Below are 6000 nucleotides of genomic sequence, written 5' to 3'. Positions count from 1 at the left end.
TTTTTCTTCATTTACATTTTTTTCTTTCATGCATCAATTCAAATAAGTTTCTGAAATATATATTAAAAATAAATTATTTGATATTGAAGGGGAAAGAAATCACTCTTTGTATCTTCTCTCTCCCTTTATTTCTATTCTATTTTAGTGGCTATGTTTATATTTCTCCTAGATAATTTTAAACAATAAGAAATTTGTCTAAAAATTGAATTTATATAAGAATATAAGAATCTTTCCATCTTCTAAGTTCTTCAATTTCTTTCTTCATTGTTTTATAGTTTTAGTTGTAGAAGTCTTTCACCTCCATGCTTAAGTTACTTTTCAAGTATTTTATTTTATTTTTTGAAGTTATTATAAATGGAATATTTTTCCTAATATTTTTTTCTCAGCAGAATCATTATTGGAGTATTGGGAAGCTACTGATTTGGGAATATTGATCTTATATTACAATACTTTTTATCATTTATTATTTCATTCTTCCTTTTGTAAGGTCATAAGGTGAAGTATTCAATTATTTTGGGGGAGGGAATTGTATATTTGAATATCTGCTCTAGAAGTCTTATGGTGAAGTGTTTTTTTTAATATTTTTTAACTCTTCCTTATGATGTTAGTTTTGTGTTTTTCATAATAGCCTTTATTATGTTATGATAAGTAACCTCTATTACTAGTTTTTGAGCATTTTTAGCATGAATGTGTGTTGGAATTTATCAATGTCCTTTCTTTACCTAGTGATATAATCATATTACTCTTGTCATTAATTTTATTTATGAGATGAATTGCATTTACACATTTTGGAATGTTGAACCACCCTTGCATTCTTGGTATGAAGCCTAATTGATTATGGTGCACTACCTTCTTGATGTGTTTTTGAGTGTGGTTTGCTAATATTTTATTAAGGATTTTTGCATTTATGCTTATTAGGGATTTTTGTCAGTATTTTCCATTCCTTGATGTGCCTTTGTCTGTTTTGATATCAGGGTTACAATAGCTTCATAGAATGTATTTCTCAGAGTTCTCTCCCTTTCAATATCATGGGATAATTTGAGGAATACTGGTTAGTTCTTCTTTAAAGAATAACTGGCTCAGCTAAGCATTCATCTAGTTCTGGACTTTGTTGGAAATATTTTAATTGCTGTTTAAATTTCATTACTTGATATTTTTCTATTTAAGATTTCTATAATTTTCTTGTTCATTCTGGTCTGGTCATACATGTCTAGAAATCTGTCAATGTCTTCTAGATTTTACAAATTATTGGAGAATGTATTTTCAAAATAGTTTGCAATGAATCTGTGTATTTCAGAAATGCCTGTGGTGATATTTCTTATTTCATCTGAAATTTTATTAATTTGAGTATTCCCATTCTGTCTTTATGTTAGTGTGACTAAGGGTTTATTCATCTTGTTTACCTTTTAAGAGAATCAAATCTTTTTCTGTTGATCCCATGTAGTTTTCTAATTCTCCTTTTCATTAATTTCAACTCTGATCTTAATTTTTTAATGTCTTCTACTGATTCTGGAGTTACTTTTTTCTTTCCTTTCCAAGAACTTTGAGGTTTAGCATTAGCTTACTTTTGGGAGATGTTTCTACTTTCTTTTTTTTTTCTTTTCTGTGGCTACTAGAGATTGAACTCAAGGGCACTTGACCCCTAAGCCCCATCCCCAGCCCTATTTTATATTTTATTTAGAGACTGTGTATCACTGAGTTGCTTAGCACCTCACTTCTGCTGAGGCTGCCTCTGAACTCATGATCCTCCTGCCTCAGTTTCCTGAGCCTCTGGGATTTCAGGCCTGTCCCATTGTGCCTGGCTTTATTCATTTACTTATTTTTTTAATGTAGGCACTCCAGGCTATAAGCTTTCATTTTAAAACTGAACTCATACAGTGAAGATATTTGTTGTATTATATCTAAGCTCTTATTTGTTTCTAAAAATTTCTTGATTTCTTCTCTCATTTCCTCTATGATCCATTCCTAATTTAAAAGAGTAATTTCATTCTCCATGTGTTTATTTGGTTTCTATAATTTTTTGCTATTGTTTTCTGGTTTTATTTCATTATTATATGTGTGTGTCTGATATATATATAATACTGAAATCACCCAGAATTATTGTATTTGGGTCTATCTGGGATTTCGTGACTAGAAGTATTTTTAGTTAATTTTGTGCACTGATATTTGGGGCATAAACATTTACTATTGTTAATTTCTTATTGAATCATTCCCCTTACCAACATGTACTGCCCTTCTTTGTGTTTTTTTTAACAGTTTTTGTTTGAAATCTGCTTTATTACATATGAGAATATCTACACTATACTTCTATATGCCTCTACTAATACTGATAAAAATAAAGAAAATGTAAAACACCAATATTACAAATGGCAATCAAGATTTGAATAGGTTTTGCAGAAATAATAATTAGGTAATACTAAATATAAACTTATATTGTGACTTCTACAATTTAAAACAATGGACTGATTACAATAAAAAGAGCTAACAAAATTCAAATTAAAAATTAGCAAAATAAATAAACATACCAGCTGTTTAATTTTCAAATAAATTGAATAAATAAGTAAAATTATCTTAAAAAGTGTTCCGGTCCTGTGGGTTTCACTATTTCAAATGTTTCTACAATGTAATTGCAGAAAAACTAACTCTAATCCTAAATAAGTTCTTCAATAAAATATAATTGTAGGAAAACTTTTCAAACTCATTTTACAATACCAGTATTACCTTGATACCAACACCAGACAAAAACTGCAGATTAACAGATTACATAAATTCTTATCAAAATATGAATGAACCAAATTCAATATGTATCTATATATACATGTATATTTATATATAAGTACACACACATGTGTATACACACACAAATATATATATATATATATATATATATATATATATATATATATATATATAGTAACTAAGCTTTTTTAAAATCAAGGCTGGCCCCAAATTAAATAATCTATGTACATAATATATAAATAATCTAAAGAAGAACAATCTCATTATATAAATCAAAGCAAAGAAAATGCCACATAATTAAACATTAATGTACAACTATTAATAAAGAAGAGAGGGAGTAATTTTATACATATACATAAAGGGAGAATTAATCAAGTTAATATTACTGCAACATATATTACAGCATTCATTATTAGAGGTGCCACCATACTTGTTAATGTCTGAATACTTTCAAGGATAAGTCAAATGGAGTCCCATGAAATGCAAAAGCATGCTTACGTTTGGATAGGATAAGCAAATAACTACTGAGGTTAAACAAAAATGAAGGCACAGAAAGAAATTCTGGAGAAAAAAAAAGAGATATTCCATATTTTTAATTGACATTAAGACTATAATTTTAATTTTTCCTAGGTTTTGTGTAACATCTATGGAAATATCTCACTGAGTAGACAATGTATCTATTTTTAGTTTTCCTCCTTCCTTTTTCTTTCAGTCCATTTAAAATAGCATGATTATAGCTTCATTATTACTTTTCATTATAAAAATTATAGTAAATTTTGCATTATTAAAGTATTTTGTGGTGTTTAGTGTGGAACACACATCCTTATTCATGGTAGTGAACTGCTCTACCACAGATCTACATGGCACTCCAATATTTGTTTGTTTTGAATTTAATAATTAATTAAATATGTAAGATAAAATAACACATAAGAAATCCTAGTGTAAGCCAATATGAATAGATAAGGATAGACAGAAATTATTTAAATCGCTCTATTGTTTCAGAGATATTTTACAACATCTTCATAATTAAGCAATTCAATTTGAGACTATTTACTATTTTTTCTTAGTAAAGTTACAGAAGAATGAAAATAAATTGATAATTGAACTAAATGACTAATTTCTTCCTGAAAGAAAATAATGTTTTATTTTTAAGAATTCAAGAGGCTGTTTCATACAGCTGAAAATATTATTTTAAGTCTACATTATGGTGTATAACAATTCTGATTTTTTATAAATTAGGAATGTTTCTGTTTATCTGGAGATTAGCAGAAATGTGGATGCTTTATCACTCTTCTCTAATATACATACATTAGATTTTGTGTAGTTATTGTTTCTTATCTTTTCTGCTTTTACCATCTTGAATATTCAGCTTAAAAGTAAGCACCCAATTCCACATAAATTGAAAGCAAAAACAAATGTCTACTCACACAGAGTATCTAATATGCTGAAGGCAGACCACTTAAATTATTGACAGTTTATTCAATAAAAACTTATAAAGAAAATATTTTGATGATTCTGATTAATAAATTATTCTTAAAATTGACAGAATATTTTCATAATTTTAAATGTTAAAATACTGTAGGTAGTTGAGAAGTATCAAAATATCTTACTTCCATTTGCTATGTTTATAGTATTGCAATATAAGAAACACTTACACAGGTGTTTATGTAATTGTGATATATAGTAACTCTATTAAAATAATCTATTCTAAAATATTCTGTATATATTAATAAAATGAGAAACCTTATATGGCAAACTAAAAACAATTAATGGTAATAGTCAATGTTATCTATGTCCCATGTATTTATTTAATAAGTAACTTCTCCTGAAAAAAAATGTTGTTTTATTACTCAACTACAATCATGTGTCACTTAACAATGGATATATATTCCAAGAAATCCATCAATAATTTATTCTATCATTGTTCAGATATCATAAATTATTCAAACCTAGAAGGTATAGTCTAATACATACATATATGGTATATACTATTGCTTCCAGGCAACAAACCTGTAAAACACATTACAATAGTGAATATTTTATGAATTATGCAGAATAATATTTGTTTATCTCAATATAGATAAGAAACAGATAAAATGTGGTATAGCATGTTTGAAAAATTATACATCTGTGTAGGGCACTTAATTTGGATGGAGCTTGTGTGACTGGAAGTTCTTCCAGGTAAGTAGTGAATGAGGGATGAGTGATTGTGAAGGCCTAAGTCTTTGCCATACTCATTTTGGACTTTATAAACATTATACATTTAATTTACATTCAATTTACAAAAATCTTTTAATAATGAATTAAGCTCAGCTTACTGTAATTTTTTATATTTTTTTAAATTTATTTTTTTGTAAAAACACTTTAATTAGAGCATGAACACTTCATAGAGATGTGAAAAACATTTTCTCTTTATATCCTTCGTTTAAATTTATTTTTAGTACACTATTTCAGATTCATTATCCTGTCTTTCATTTGCTTATACTCCATCCTTTTCCTCTATTACCTTTTGTATAATTTACTGCACTTCTATTCTTCCCCTCACCCCCACCCTACTTATTTGGGGTTAGCTTCCACATATCAGAGAAAAGATTGTACCTTTGGTTTTTTGATACTGGCTTACTTCACTCATCATGATAGTCTCCAGATCCATGCATTTGGTGGCAAATGCCATAGAGTCACTCTTTTTATGGTTGAGCAATACTGCGTGTTTTATATATATATATATATATATATATATATATATATATATCATCTTTTATTTACCCAATTATTTTTTAAAGAGCACTTAGTTTGGTTCTATAACTTATCTATTATGAATTGAGGGGCTATAGACATTGATGTAACTGCATCATTGTAGTATTCTGATTTTAAATCCTTTGGATATATACTGAAGAGTGAGACAACTTGGTCAAATAGTGGTTCCATTCCAAGTTTTTTGAGGAATATTCATACTGCTTTCCATAGTATTTGCACCAACTTGTAGTCCCACCAACAATGTATGAAGTGTACCATTTCCCACACATCCTTGCCAGCATTTATTTTTACTTGTACTCTTGAAAAGTGCCATTCCAACTGCAGTGAGATGGAATCTCAGTGCAGATTTTTTTTCCTAATACTTTTTTCTCTATTTAAAAAGTAGCAATTGGGCATGTTGATTATGCTGTTCCTTATGGCTTAGGGAGGGATGTTGGGCTTCTAATTCTTGAGCTGGTCAAGATATAGTTGGAATTTAACCATGGAATTGCAACACTGAGGCAC

Source organism: Ictidomys tridecemlineatus, chromosome X (assembly GCF_052094955.1).
Source record: "Ictidomys tridecemlineatus isolate mIctTri1 chromosome X, mIctTri1.hap1, whole genome shotgun sequence".
Lineage (NCBI taxonomy): Eukaryota > Metazoa > Chordata > Mammalia > Rodentia > Sciuridae > Ictidomys > Ictidomys tridecemlineatus.
Note: the sequence above shows the minus strand (reverse complement) of the source record.